The sequence below is a fragment of the Salminus brasiliensis genome, chromosome 18, assembly GCF_030463535.1.
Source record: "Salminus brasiliensis chromosome 18, fSalBra1.hap2, whole genome shotgun sequence".
Taxonomy (NCBI): Eukaryota; Metazoa; Chordata; class Actinopteri; order Characiformes; family Bryconidae; genus Salminus; species Salminus brasiliensis.
This window is the reverse complement of record NC_132895.1, coordinates 29,135,949-29,152,686: the sequence shown is the minus strand read 5'-3', so window position 1 is coordinate 29,152,686 and position 16,738 is coordinate 29,135,949.

Sequence of the window (16,738 nt, the reverse complement as noted above, 5' to 3'; positions counted from 1 at the left end):
TGTCATTCCTTTTTTTTTCCCCCCCCTCAGCCGGAGAAAGCGGTTGGAGTACCTTCGCAGAAGCACCTTCCTGTGAATAGAGAATTTCACAACAACAAAGCCTTCCTCTCTCATTAAGTCGGCGGCGGAGCCAGCGCCGCTCCGGAGAGCACAATATCTCCGACACATGAGTAATCCCCCCCGCTCAATCTCGCACTGCGGCAGAATTTCAAATGTCCATAATAACTGAAGTTCAAAACGAAGGGCACGGATACACACACACACACAAGCTCACACACAGACTTGGACGCACACTCCTCCATGCAGTATGGCGTGGACTTAGCGGTGACCCCAGAACCTTCCTCCTGCTGTAGTCGCGCAGTCTGAGGAGCCGTGGGACGTGAACACTGTTCTGCAGAACCCTTCGCTTCCTTTTCTGCGGAGCGGAAGTCCATCTCATCTATACACTTGTTAAACAAGGGTTCCTCAAGGGTAGGTTCTTTAATAGAGGCCCTGCTTCTAGATATTACGTATAAAAAGGCTCTATAAAGTACTGCAAAAGGGCTCTTTGACTCAAAACACTATGTAGAACCATGTCTGAAGGGCTACAGACCAGGCCAAATGGTTGCCTTTGCCTTTAATAAAGAACCCCTGAAGTGTAGGATGGTTCTTTGGTTCTTTGCCAGGGTAAAGGGATTTTTGGATTGGTGGTTCTGTGTGGAACGTTTTGAATTTGCTCTGCATAGCTATTGATAGCTATGAGAGTTGTGTAAAGAACCATCTACTAGAGGGTTTCCTTGCATATGAAGAACAGTTTAATCAGACAAAGAACCACTTAAGCATTAAGGAAAACCTCTTGTCGACGGTTCCTTATACTTCAGCTCTTTAGCACCAAAAGGGTTCCTCTGAAATGTACCTGGAGTTGTCACGTTCTACATAAAATCACAGATATTATATTTTTAACGGTGTATCTAACTTCATTATGAGAACTGTTAGACGTGTGCTGTAAAATTATGTATTAATAATCATTTGTTTACTTTATTAATGCTCACTTGTTCACCTTATTAACGTTAACATGTTCACTTCATTAATGCTCATTTGTTCACTTCATTAATGCTCACTTCTGCACTATATTAATGCTCACATGTTCACCTTGTTAGTGTTAATATGTTCACTTCATCACTTGTTCACTTTATTAATGCTCACTTTATTCATACTCACTTGTTCACTTTATTAATGCTCACAAGTTCACTTTTATTGCTTACTTGTTTACTTTATTAATGCTCAATTATTCACTCTATTAATGCTCACTTGTTTACTTAAATTAATGCTTACTTGTTTACTTAAGGAATGTTCACTAGTCTACCTTCTTAATGCTCACTTTTCCACCTAATTACTGCTCACTTGTTAACAATAATAAGGTGGACTAGTGAGCATTACTGAAGTGAACATGTTCACTTCATTAATGCTCACTTGTTCATTCTATTAATGCTCACTTTATTCATGCTTACTTGTTCACTTCATTAATGCTCACTAGTTCATTTTTATTGCACTTTTATTGTTCACTGTATTATTATTAACTTGTTTTTTATTAATGCTTACTAGTTCACTTTTTAATACTCACTAGTTCACTTTGATAATGCTCACTAGTTCACTTTTTAATACTCACTATTTCACTTTATTAATGCTCACTTGTTCACTTTTTTATTGCTCACTTTATTCATGCTCACTTGTTCACTTCATTAATGCTCACTAGTTCACTTTTATTGCACTTTTATTGTTCACTGTATTATTATTAACTTGTTTTTTATTAATGCTCACTAGTTCACTTTTTAATACTCACTAGTTCACTTTTTAATACTCACTAGTTCACTTTATTAATGCTCACTAGTTCACTTTTTAATACTCACTAGTTCACTTTATTAATGCTCACTTGTTCACTTTTTTTATTGCTCACTTGTTCACTTTTTTATTGCTCACTTTATTCATACTCACTTGTTCACTTTTTTATTGCTCACTTTATTCATACTCACTTGTTCACTTTATTAACGCTAACCTGTTTACTCTTTGTTACTTGTTTGTGTTGTGTCAGTGCTAAGCTGTTTACTTTATGAATGCTAAGCCTTGCTCCATTAGCTCACACTAGAGCCTTGCTTGCTTCTCCTGTAAAGCTGCCGGAGACATTAGGATAATTTACGACAGTGAAGATACTGAACAGAGAGGCTGTTGGAGAGGGCTTGATGCACTCAGACTGCTGTCTTTTACCACTGTTTCTCGCCTGAGAACCTCAAAACAACATCAACGTGGAGAATCGGGACAGGCCCCAGGGCGAGCTGCGTCCACACAGGGTTAAAAGACGAGAGTTCCTTCCTGCTGCAGAGAACGAAAGCTCATATCCTGGAGACCGCACACGCTGGAGAGGGTGTCGCCTGGGAACCTTCACCTCAAGGACATCTGTCCCTCCTGCCACCCTCCCCCTCCTCCTCTACTGCTGCTGCTGCTTCTTCTGGTTTCCTCACTCTCTCGTTCGCTCATCCTCTCCCTCTCTTCCTCATTGTATGCTTCACACACTTCCTGTTCTCCACACACACACACACTAGCCCTGTAGAGTCAGCAGAGGGTTTGCCATTAGAACATGATCGACCTCTTTCACGCCGAGACGGCCATGATGAATGATTCATCCTGGGGTAAAGTGCTGACTCACTCCGGCATCTCCGCTCCATATTTCCAAAAGCAGCAGCTAAATGGGTTTACCAATAAAGCCCTCCAACGCTGGCGACATCACACACACACACACCGCCCACTAGCGCTGGCCGTTGCTAGCTACAAAAGCGTTTACTAGCTATCAGTGTATTCAATGTAATGTTCTCCCCAATGTAGTCATTTCCAGTTCCTCCCATGAGCTTAAAGCTAAAAGGGTGAAGGCTAGCTTCATGACCTTCCCCCGAGACATGAGGAACTACACCACGTCTTTTTTTAAAAGGACACTGGAGCTCAACAGATGTCCATCCTGGCTGGCATCGGCCCTAGTGAGTGATCGGGGAGAGGGAGGGCCATCCTACCCAACCAGAAAGAGCAAAGGCCTGTTGCGCTGTCTAGGATGGCTGTGGCATCGCTGGGAGTCGAACCTGCAACCTTCCGATGTCAGAGGGAGTGCTTAGACAGCTGTGGTATATTTGGCAAAGGTTCCTTAAAGGTTCCTCATAGCACCTGAAGAGTTTTGAAGAGAAGTGGTGGCCATGACATCTTATGTATGTACAATGTCGCCAGCAGGGCTCCATATAAGTTAATGAGTTTGTTTAGTAGATAGCAGGGAGCTGTGCTTCAAAAAATAGACACATGGTGGTGGTAGGATCACTCAGGTGGGTTTGGATAATAAAATGGGTATATTTTATTGAACCCATTCTGAATGGGTTCATCTGAAAAACTGAGGTATTTCCAGAATTCTGGATATGCGGTGGGGTTGCCCTTTAAGGGATGTGATGTACTTAAAAGTGTACTGAGAGCAGTCTGCTTAATGGAGAAAGCAACGCCAGAAGCAACACAGCCATTGACCTCTCCCATTGTTGAACCACCCAAGACACACACACACACACACACACACTGGTTGGAGGCCACTGAAGGGGAAGAATACATTAACTCAAGAGCTAAGACGAGCGAGAGTGAGTGCTAGAGCAAAAAGAGAAAGAGAGAGAGCGCGAGAGAGCGCGAGAGAGAGAGAGAGAGAGAGAGAGAGAGAGAGAGAGAGAGAGCGAGCATAATGTTAACTGAATGTGATGGAAAGACCTTCCCACTGTGATGGCAACGGACAGAACGAATGAGAGACAGAGAGGAAGCACAAAAGTGCAGGAGAGGAAAATTCAGTGTTACGTGATCGAGGGCCCCCTGCCCCACAGGCCTGCCCATTCAGGTGGAGAAAATACAGAAGAAGCTCCTGCAATCCGAGCCCTGTCCGGTGCTTGGCAGTCAGGCGGAGCTCTGAGCGCGTGGCCTGGATGACAAATAAAGAATGGCGGGAAGGAAATGACCCTGTGGTCAGAGGACGGATGGCTCAGGAGAGGAAGAGCTTCATGGGGCGCCCCTGAGAGACGCCCTCCGAACGTTACTGTGGCCCCGCCTTACACTACCAGCTTAAAATAGCCTGTAAGAGAGAGAGAGAGAGAGAGAGATCTACCCACCTGGAGAAAACAAGACCAATTGTGCTCTCTTTGGCTCCGGCTGCTGATGGCGTACTCAGAGAGACCACAGGACACTCTCAGAGGACTCGTGTCCTCGAATGATCAGCAGATCTGTTGCGTGGCACAAGCATTAGCATTGTAACCATGGCGACCACCAGCCTCGCCCAGCATCCGTATCACGCTGTTAGGATCGCTACCTTGGCATTAGCATTGCTATTGCGGTGTCAAAAACGGTTCCTTTACAGCAGATAAGCACATGGGTATATAAGCGTCAGCATCGCGCAAGTTAGAGCATTTCTATTGGTCCATTCATCCAGAAGTATTTACACAGCGTACAGAAGCAGCTCCAGGGTTCAAAGCATGGCGAGAACTAAACACGGACAAAACTGGAGATGCGTGTTTTTCACTGGACTGCCCCATGGACACTCCATGGACTTGAGAACCAAGGGCAGAGCCACAAAGCTCCTCTGTAGTCGGCTGAGGGAGCGTCTGAACACATCATCTCTTATAATGGACGCTACGTCTCCTATAAATCCGCTCATGAGCGCGAGCCCCGACGCGCTCAAGGCAGCCGTCAGCCACGGGGAGATGATGAAAGCTGAGCAGGGCAGTCAGCCATGTTGGTTTTCCTCAGAGGTGCGGGAGCGCTTGTGTTAGCTTGCCGCCGCATTACTACGCCTCATTACTCGCAGAAGGTCAAGGCCACTGTTACCAGGACAAAGGATTAATAGGTAATAAAACTATACAAATGTGTCTCACCTTGTCTGTCAGGGGTCTGGTCTCTTTGCAAGGCGGCAGCGAGAGGGAAATAAATAAATAAATAAATAAATAAACAAAACAAAGGAAACTGATGTAGACGGAGGACAGCCTGCACCAGTTTCAGCTGAGGAAAGCCACCGTTTGGTGCTGCTCTTGAGTCCCGATGCCTTTGTGTAAGGACTGGTTGCTGGGACTTGGACTAAACAGGGAGACCAAGGTCATTTGTGGGGTCCAGTGTCCATAAAAAAATGTTCGTAAATACCAAAAACAGGGCAGTAGAAATTGTTTCTAATAATGTGGCCAGTTAGTGGAAGCACAAGGTAGTAGGTGTTTCTAATAAAGTGGCCAGTGAGTGCAAGCACAAGGTAATAGGTGTTTCTAATAAAGTGGCCAGTGAGTGGAAGCACAAGGTAGTAGGTGTTTCTAATAAAGTGGCCAGTTAGTGGAAGCACAAGGTAGTGGGTGTTTCTAATAAAGTGTCCATTGAGTGGAAGCACAAGGTAGTCTGTGTTTCTAATAAAGTGACCAGTGAGTGAAAACACAATATAGGGTGTTGCTAATAAAGTGACCATTCTGGAAGCACAAGATACAGTGTTTCTTATAAAGTGGCCATTCTAGAAGCAGAAGATAGGGTGTTTCTAATCAAGTGGACTGTGGGTGGAGGCATAAGGTTGGTAGATGTTTCTAATAAAGTGGCCAGTCTAGAAGCAGAAGATAGGGTGTTGCTAATAAAGTGGCCAGTCTAGAAGCACAAAATAGAGTGTTTCTAATAAAGTGGCCAGCGAGTGAAAACACAAGATAAGGTGTTGCTAGTAAAGTGGCAAGTCTAGAAGCAGAACATAGCATGTTTCCAATAAAGTGGCCAGTATAGAGTCATAAGATACAGAGTTTCTAATAAAGTGGCCAGTCTAGAAGCACATGATACGGTGTTTCTAATAAAGTGGCCAGTCTAGAAGCACAAGATGGGGTGTTGCTAATAATAAAGTGGCCAGCGAGTAGAAGGTTGGTAGGTGTTTCTAATGAAGTGGCCAGTGTGTGAACACTTTCTTTCAGCTTGTAAAGAATCGATCACCCCTCTTCCACAGCGGTTCTCCGTGCCAATCTTCCGTGAGGGTGCTGTTAAATCACGCCGGCCTAACGCGGCACGCGTTCAGATTTTCTCATTCCTGCCGCCGCCCGCCTCGACACCTCGGCGTCTGGATAAACAAAAGGCAGATTTGATCCATGCGCCTCGCCGCTCCTCAATCTCCTGATCTGGTTATTCTAGCTGGTTATTGGAGATTGTTTGCTGTAGAAGAGGCAATGGGATATAGAAGAGTGGCTTATGTATTCAGCCTCTTGGTAATAAATCAGACGCTCGGTGCGGAGAGGCCTAGCCAGCTTTGTCCTCCACAGGCAGTGTGTTGTTCTTTACGGTCCTCTCAGCTCTCTCCAACAGCAGTAATAAGACGCTCTGCCATCCTGCCAGCCCGACGCCACTGATAACACGGTCCGGCATCCAATGCGTGGCAACTCCCCTGCTGATCACATTCATTTGGCTTCCTCAGGAGGATCAACCCAGGTGATGAAGCTCCAATGAGATGATTGCGTCCGTGTGTGTGTTTGCTTTCTATTTTTCCAGGATTTGTGGGGAGCTCCAGCAGATGGGGGACGGAATGACACAAAGCTTTGAATATCAGTTAGGGAGGCCGCTTCACCCCTTCTGCTTCTACGTGTAGCGGATACAGGCAGGGTACGTATCGGACATGGGTGCAAATATCAGCTCCACCAGTTCCGAGTGGCTCACATGGCCTCAGAGTGGCTCTACAATGGGCTCTGAGAGGTTCCGCTTTGGCCCAGGGGTTGCAGGTTTGATTCCCGAGGCAAGCAGCTTTGTCATCAGCAGCCGGAGCCCAAGAGAGCAAAACTCCGGGTTTTCTCTCTCCGGGTGGGTAGATGGCGCTCTCTCTCCCCTCATCACTCTTAAAGCAATGGCATAGGCATCTCTTAGCTGCTGTGGTCGCAATTTTCAAACAAATTTTGGCCAAAAGTTTGTAGACACACTTCTATGTGTTCTATTCAATAGTATCGGATGAGTTTTTGGGAAAAGGTTTTGGCCACAGCTCTATTACCCAACCATCTTTTGGGCAAAATTGTTGGGACTGAAAACACCACTAAGCTGCAATCAAACTTGGATGGACTGCACTCTTTAGTTATGATATTTGTTGTGCTATCTGTCACCTTTGACTTGCTTAAAAAGGCTCGGACCTGGATCTCTGTAAAGCGGCTATCTAGATACAATACTTGTGAAAAATGCCATAGAAATAAATCTGATCCTAGAAGAACTCCCTTTTTAAGAGTGTATATATAGAATGATTTGAGGTTATAGCAAAGATAAATAAGAAGCCAATTACAGATTTCCAATGTGAACAATACAAGTGCCTTTACGATACACAGTCAGTTTCATTAAACAGGTAAACACACATACACACTGACAGGGCGGTGATTCCTGAATAACAGTGCTAATCATTTTAGGGCTGCAGTATTGCCCATAATTCCAGGGTCTCTAGGAGGAACAAGACACACTGTTATTAGATTCAAGGCAAAATAAAGTCACTTAGCTGGTCCAGAGACAAAGTCCTTATTTATGAGCGGTGGAAAGTCCCACTTGGCCTGAGAGGTCTCACAGCCGGGAAGTACAGTCACTCCAGCGGTACGCATGGGAGGGATCCAAGCCTCGATGTAGAGCCATCTCTAATCAAGGAAACATCCCAGCCGTAATTGAGAGTAACAAGCCTGCAACATCTGCATAAGAAAAAGAATTTTTAAAATATTTTATATTAGATATAGGTAATTTTTACCCAAATTCCATCATTATCAAAACGTAAAATACACAAAAGTGCATTTCTCAAAGGAAAAGAGCAAGGCGGTAAGATGCTTGGCCACTAAAGTGGTTTCCACTGATGTGTGGTTGCTAAGGTGTTGCTAGGTGGTTGCTATGGTATTCCAGGTGGTTGCTATGGTGTTGGTAATTGTTAGGTGGTTGCTAAGTGGTAGCTATGCTGTTGCTGCATAGTAAGACAAAAATAAAGAAGATAAATAAGCTTTGGTTTTTAAGGTGGTAGTAACTTCAGGCTCCTGCAGATGACGTTGCACAAGAATAATCAGGCTGTAAATACCGGGATCAGAGATTGAAAAGAGTGCAGTGCAATTAGTGGACAATGGGTCACAAAGCTGACATTAATGACATCAAAAGGAGTGATTGTATTTGGGCGTGGCCAAAGGCCATTGTGTGAAGGAAGCAGCTGAATCCGCAGGTGTATGGATGCACACGGCCATACGGGTCTACCAGCAGTGGCAGAGATCTCAGTCTACAGGAATTTGTCCTCAGAACTGTGGCCGAAAGACAAAACCGATGGACAGGGACCACTGGCGGGTTTCACGGCTTGCGAATGAAAATGCAGCTCCCTATGGCGTGTTCTTTCAGAAATTGGTGGTAGGACCTGCATTTATTTCCATCAATTTTTTTTTCCTGGAAGTGAAGTGATTCGTGAAGCGATTTTTTGACAGTCCCTGTTCATCAGTTTCATCTTTCAGCCACAAACCTGACAAAAAGTTCCTGTAGACTGGGATTTTTGCCACTGCTGGTAGACCCGTATGACCGTAAGCTTCCATATACCTGCAGATTTAGCTACTTCCTTCACACTGTGGTTTTTGGTTTGCGAAATTCATTTTCAGCCAATCATTAACATCTGCTTTGCGACCCATTTGAGACATTCAGTGCACTGCACTCTTCTCAATGTCTGAGTCCGGTCATACACATTGCAGGTATTTATAGCCTGATCATCCTAATACAACTCCATCTGCCGGAGCCTGAAGTCACTACCACCTTAAACATGCAAGGTAAGATAATTAAATAAGATAAATAAAATATAAAATATTTATTAGGACATTCTGAACGTCTTAATTTCAATCAGAATTTTCTCATTGTACATTTAAGCACCCTCACGCTAGCACCCCCTAGTGCTACTGCTATAGAGCAATCGCACTAGGGTTTACGGACCTCACTGGGTCTAAATGGACCAAAACACAGAGGATCTGCTTGTTGCCAATGATTGCATTCAACCCTGAGAGTAAGGGCATCTATGAGGTCAGGTGCTGATGTTGGATGATTAGTTCTGCCACTCCAACTCATCCCGAAAGTATTAGATGAATCTCCATCTCCATCACACCAGAGAACACAGCTCCACAGCTCCACAGCTCAATGCTGGCAGGCTTTAGACCCCTTTGCTCGGCCTTGGGCAAGGTGACTGACTAATAAGTGCCCCCGTTTAGAACACGTCCCTGTTATTTCCTACCCGCCCACCAACCGCTTCTGTATTTGCTTGCACTGCTTGAAGTCAGATATTCCAAATTAGAGGCGCACTATAAGAATTTGTGGAAAGCTTTATATAGTTGGTTCGGCCCTAAAGGCAAGAGGTTTCACGATCCAGTAGTTTAGACCCACCGAGGCCCATCTGTACAGTCTGATGTTCTCGCGGCACTGAGGAGTTCTTCCCGTTTTGTTTTTGGAGCGCTGCGAAACGAGGGCACTTAGGAACCGCCTCGCTGCCATCTGAGATACAAATTATTGAAGAACTAACACACATAATCCCCGCGGAGATCCAAACCAGATCAAAAACTTTGTCCGTGAAGTGTGTTAACGTCGGGAGGAGGAGCCGAGCGTCAGTCTACTCTCTAATGGAAAACTCCAATGTTTTTCGGCATAATCTCCATCTGCCTCGTCTACAGCGTACGTGCCGATTACCACAGGCAGTAACACACAACGTGTTCACCTGTAGACGGGAAAGAACTAAAAACTCCAAGGTTTAAAGCAACCCTGCTGAAAAATCCATCTTTAGTGGTCAAAGTGGTTGGAAAGCTGGTCGTCCAGACGAAAACATACCCTATACTGATGAGCTAACTGGTTGACCAGCTCTTGACCAGTATAGTGCATGTTGAATTTGATTTTGGTCAAGCTTGGTCATGTTAGTCAGCCAGTTTGGTGATGCTGGTCATGCTGGTTGACCAGCTTGTTCAGGCTGATCATGCTTCTAGACTAACCAAACCATAAAACTCCAAAGAAAACCTACCCTAGGCTGATAAAGAGCTAAGCTGATCAACCATCATAACCAGCTTGAGCTGGCCAGGCAACAGATTGACCAGTATAGTTTATGTTGCATTTGATTTTGGTCAAGTTTGGTCATGTTGGTTGGAGATGCTAGTTGGCCAGTTTGGTGATGCTGGTCATGCTGGTTGACCTGCTTGGTCATGCTCATCAACCAGCCTGGCCTTGGTGATCATGCTGGTCAACCAGCTTGGCAACATTGTTCATGCTTCCAGACCAACTTAACCATCAAACTCAAATGCAGTCCTTTAAAAAATAGCTAAAATGTGTTTCCAAAGCTTAAAGTTATGAATTTAAATGTTCTTGTCAACATGATATATGAGAAATTACAATTTCATAATATTTCAACAGAATATTTGAAATATTTTTTAGCAGTACATGACCAGTGAATTTCAATATGTCTGCATATTTTTTTTTCTATTAAACCTTTATTATTATTTTTTTTATTTATTATTGTGTCCCTATTTACATAAGATATATTTATTAAATAATTTCTGTAAAGAAAAATATACAATATATAGATTTGTATGCATCCCTCAGTTTGACTTACCACCCCATCACACTAGGTTGTTTTGTTTTGACCACCCCGTCACACAAAATGGAGAAGGAAAGCTGTGTTGTAATGATAAAGTGTTAAGCTATTAAAGCAAAGAAAGTTCTCTCTCAAACTGGTTGGCCTGTGAGCAAGTTTAGGATCTTAGGCACATGAACTACAGCCATACCACACAGCAGGGGCTCTTCCAGGGCTTTTGGGGCCCATGAAAAACTATTACACCGGGCCCCACGACTCTAACAACTCTGCCACAATAGTCAATTAATAAAGTTTTAGGGCCAGTCAGTCACAGGCACTTAGAATCATCCTACTCCTGACACCCACCAACACCACCACCACCACCCCACCCCCCTTATGGCACCCCTGCCACTCAGTCACATACAACCCAGCCATGTTTTATTGTGAAACCTATTGTGAATAAAGATTTAATAAGGATTTTATGTTTCTTGGGATAAACATATTATTTTCTTCATTTATATCCAGAAGTTTCACATGATCGCCATTGACACCAGAATTTCTTGTGATTTTCGGATTTGTTACGCGACAAGTTGCTATCTGGAGACCTGACCCCAGTCTGGCCCCTTTTTCCGGCTGAAGGGTTGAAAAACTTGCCCGGAATACAGTTAGAACTGCTGTTTTCATTACAACTGGCTCAGTGGCTAGGCTGGCAGCAAAGTTTGGTTGAGCCTTGTGAGGATTTCCAGTGGTTGTAAGACCTTTTAGCATAGCATATTCTCGCGTTAGCTTTTGTCTAATATACACTACAGCATTAATGACATCCTATTTTACCTCCGAATGGGCCCTGACCCCGCTCTGTAACCTTACGTGGTCTTGTTGGGAATTGCTGCAGTTCCTAAACACTTCCCCTGTTCAGTTGATGGTGGAATATCTACGAGGGAACGGACTTTTCACCAACGGACTTGCAATTGCTGGAGTGGCTCCGGTTACAGAACCACCCTAGAATAGAACCACCCGATGTGGTGGCTAGAGGACACCTGAAACACCTGAAATAACTGATTAAGTGGTGTGTCCCAATACTTTTGTCAATATAGTGTATTTCTACATACTAGAGAGGTCTGTATATAAGTGCTATTCTGCTGTAGAGTAATTACCTGAGCCTCACCACAAGCGTTTTCCTGCATGAATGTCCTGACATGTTGCTACGGCATTACTATGTAGTTTCTGAGGTAGCCCAGGTGGTTGCTAAGGTTGGCCAAGTGGTACCTCATGTGGTTGATTAGGTGAAGTAGTGGATCATGACATGTGAAGAGTGCTTTTGTAACCCATTCATTCTTACGGATGTACATCCAAACACTGTACACAAGCCCAAATGACACAATTGCAGGATTTACAGTTAGACAGCAAGAATTTGCCAGGAAAAAAAATTTGGATGCTGAGCTGCGAGGGTGGTCTTCCAGGCGTGGTGGGCGAATCCGAAACTTTTTTAGGCTTCAGGACTGAAATAAAAACACCAGTTCTGGATACTGCGTGTCTGAGGAGTTGTTTTTTGAGCAGTTTTGGTGCCTAAGGTTTTAACTGTCAACGATCAAGGACTTCAAACCCTACTAGAGGTAAATCTGATCTCCATGGATTTAGTATGAAACTGTAGCTTGTGCCATTTCAGCTCCATTCAACTGTAACAGCCATTGGACAAATGTTACGGGGTTGAACTTGACGGGGTGGAGGGTTTTGTTTCTTTGCTAGCTAACACTATCGTACAAAATGCTGTTTTCACAAAAGGTATTTCTGTACTTGGCGCAATGGGAAAAATACTAAGGTCTAAGATCAGTAGGAATAGGGCCGCTATTCAACCCGTCCTCAAAGGCATGTCAGAAAGATCACAGGGTGGAAATAACAGCGTTACAGGGGGTTGAATGAAGAACCGAGGGACAACAGAACACGCTGCTATAGACCTTTACCGCAGTCACTGTTGAAAAGAGCACTCGCCGCTTTACTGGGCTTCAGCACAGCTAACAGGAGGCAGCTAACATGTCTGGAAAAACGAACGGACTCGTCACGCAAAACGTTAAATTTCTCTTTATGCTAACGCCACATTATCTAATCTCTGACTGGACAGATTGAAGACCAGCACTTACTGAGCTTCATTCTGGAGGAGGAAAAAAAAATCTATCCAGCCGGTTTAGCTCCTCCCACTCAGTCCATGTAGACATTAGCAACACCACAGCTAGCAAAGAGACATAGCATCATATTTCTTCATTAAACTACTCACCAAGACCTGGCGCTGAGGTGTCTGATCCAAGGGTTTTAACCAAACCTTGCTGAAACAGTTTGAATGAATTAACACTGATCTTCGAGTTTAGCATGCTAGCATTTTTAAATACGAACATGAGTAAATCTGCTCCACCGTTCAGCCCTGCCTTCACTCCTGTTCAGTTTAACTCTCGGTTTATTGGTCGCCTCGTTAAAAATGGCACTCGATGGGCGGAGCTCTGGTCAGTGCATCTGGTTGGGTTGAATTCTGGGTGTATTTAGGAAAGTGCAGTAGTCTCAGCCACTGTTTACAGCACATAGCCATTTAACGTTACTATTAACGTTTCCACGGTAATGCACACAGAAGTGTGATGAAGGTGTTTATTTAGAAAAATGATACCAAATTTTAGAAGAAAAAAAAGTTTTTTATAATGTCAATAAACTAAAAAGTACAAAATTAATATTTTTTTTACTTTAATGTCAACCAATGGGGACGGAATTCTGATATTTGTCAGGAAATATAAGCTTTAAATGCTGGTCATTTTAAATTTATAGATTTTTCATTTTACTTTCTTTATTTTTTTGCATTTTCCTAATTAATACTTTTAAGCAGAAGTCCAAATCCTGAGAATCGTCTTACTATTATTCATTTCAATTTAAAATGCCTTTTTATTTTCTTGTCATTTTAATTGAATATTATTAAACAGCATTTCTATGGTTGAAATAGTCAAACCGCTCCTTGTTTTCCTAAGGAAACACAGGGAATTGTCAGGGACTATTCCTTTAACGTTGTGTTGAAAAAGCTCAACACTCTCCTGATGTCCAGAAAGACCTTGGTGGTCTTTTCTCGGGTCATTGGCTTGTCTCTAATTTCTGATTCTGATTGCAGGTACGCAGCTTTTTTATGTCAATTAATCAGAGTGTGTGTGAGTGTGTGTGTGTGTGTGTGTGTGTGTGTTGTCCCTGGTGGCCGGCAGTAGCTACGCCTCTCCTTCAACCTTCACGCTTCCTTTGTTCTTGCATTCTGATTTGTTCACGCGACAGGAGCGTGAGATAGTGCTCTCCAGAAGAAAGACGACCATTCCCAGTAGGACAGTGGCCGCTGTTCTTTTTTTTTTTTTTTTTTTTTTTTCAGGAAGAATTGAGGAATGTTATCCCTTCTAAGCTCTCTCTCTCTCTTTCCCTGTCTCTCTCTCTCTCACCCTCTCTCTCTCTATCTCTCTCTCTCTCTCTCTCTCCAGAGGCATTTCCCAAAGTAATGAAATGCAGGAGAGTCGTGCTCAGCCATTAGAGTAACAGGCAGCTTCCCAGGTAACAGATGTCGGTGGAGAAGCGCCGCAGCCCTGAGCTCTGGGTTATTAGTTGTTTCTGCCAGGCCCGAGGGAGAGAGACTTCGATTTTGGGGGAAAACGAACATGAAGAGGTCGACTGCGAGATCACAGATATGAAGTGCGGGTGGAGATGGAGACCAACAGAGCATTCTCCGCGGTGGAGCATGGAGGGTTTCTTAAATATGAGAACGTGGAACATTAAAATGTATATAAATCCACCTCACCCACACCTACATGAGGAGAATATGTTGATGAGGATAAAAAGACCAAAAGCTAAGGCTAGCTGGACAGACGAGGCCCTTCTTGGAAAAAGGCTGATCAAACGAATTGCTGCTGTAGGCCTCCACACGCAACAGCCAGTGAAAAGGTGTTAGCAGAGTGTTAGGCTAAAAGCTAACTCAACCTGAACCTACCAGACTACACTTTTTTTTAGCGAGCTAACTGCATGCTGTGCCATAGCAACACTATCCGGCAAGACTTGGTACTAGTTCTTGTTACAGTTTTAAAAGCTATGCTAGGCTAGGCTATGCTGTATGGCTTAGAGCGGTCACAGGGATGCAAGCCCTTTATAAAAGGACAATCAGCATTGCGGTAAAATAACAGGGTGGTAAATAGACTTTTAGACCTTTATTGGAATCAAACCTTCAGTGTCGTGTAGTTAATTCACTTTGGTTTCAGTGAACAAACCTGACACACACTCGCTGTGCTATAGCTAAAAGCTACGAGGTTAAATAATAAGCTAGGCTGTGGCGAGTTTAGTCAAGTTAGCTGCGCAAGACGCATCGCGATGCTCATTGCTAACTTACACCCCGCCAACAGTCTATTTTCACGCCGTCCGCCTGCGTCGTTTAAATAGCAACGGTGCTTGCGAATATATCTACGCCGATGGGCGCGGTGGTCTCGAAATGAGGTGTGTTCAGGTCAATTTCTGGCGTATTGCTGTGTATCTTAGCAATGAAAAACACAGGAGGAGCTCCACTGACTGAAAACAGCCTAGGCAGACGTCAACAGTCAGACGTTCATTGCTATCTTGGCAGTGAATTGTCAACACAGGCGCGTGCAGCTCGACGCTCGTACACCCCCCCACGCTTTACACCACTGAAACAGCAATCCACCAAGTCAGACCGCACCTGGCTCTTAAAGGGGACAGTGAGTGACACGCTGATTGGTTTATTACTGCACGTTACGCCCCAAAAAAACACACCCATGATTAATTAAGAGACTTCGTACATTCCTTTTATGCAGTTTCGAGCCGCGCAAGGCACACACACACACACACACACACATATATATATATATATATATATATAAAAACAGTTCAAACAGCCCCGCCCTCAAGAGGAGAACTCCTCCCACCTTCAAGACACATGGTCAGAAGGAGGGTTCCATCTCTAAACTGGGAAATCTCATTCCTGAGACACTGCAGCTTCGATGTAGAAAGGAAATGGGTTTGTTTACAGTAGAAAATGCAATTAATATCAAATAATTTACATTTCAGATTTGCCTAAGAGCCCCTTTTAAAGATTTGTTAGCTTCAGTGCTAAAACTAATTTGGACTAGGGGAGTAAATGTGGGTAAACTTGTTTTTATTTGGTGAAGTGTAACTGTAAAGGGGAAGTCCAGGAAAAAAAAAAAAAATGAGATTTCGCTAAACGCTCCAAAACGCTCCAAAATCCTGGAACAACCAGGATTGAAGCTCAGAGAGAGAAGAGAGAAGCTCAAAACATTGAAATCTAAAAAAAGCACAAACTAAAAACCTATTTATTCAGTCTGGCTTTTATGTAGTGTTCTACATAAAATCCAAATATCTATACTTATATACTTTGATTTGTATTTTATCCATTTTTATTATTTAAATTTATGTTATTTTGTATACTATTTTAATTTATTATTTATTAATTTATTTATTTTTTTATTATTATTTTACTTTACTTTATTTTTGTCCTATCCTTATTTCATCAATCACCTGTGAATCAAGTGAGGCTAAAAAGGCAAAAAGCTAAGACTAGCTGGACAGACGAAACCCTTATTGGGAAAAGGCTGATTGAACGAATTGCTGCTGTAGGTGCTAGCAGAGTGCTAGGCTAAAAGCTAACTCTACCCGAATCTACCACACTACTTCTTTGGCTAGCTAACTGCATACTGTGCCATAGCAACACTATCCGGCAAGACTTGATACTAGTTCTTGTTACAGTTTTATTCAGAGGTGAAGCACCTTGAATTTCAATTGTATTTGTCTAAAAGGTGCTATATAAATAAAGTTTAATAGAACTGATATTACCAATTCTACTGGATTACACAGAACCCATTTTTAAAGAATTTATTAAGATTAATGTACAAAAACGTGGACCTAAAATATAACAATTATTTATATTTATTGTCACATTTCTATATAGAACCATTGTCTGTACGATGGAACCCTAAAATAACCATCTAAATGACCTTAAAGAGCCCTTAAAGAACGATGAACACATGCTTTCTCCCGCGCTCTCTCTGTCACTCGCTCTCACAGACAGACACATACGGACGTCACTAAATACCGTACACATGTACGTGTTGGTAAAGTGGCTCAGGGGGGCTG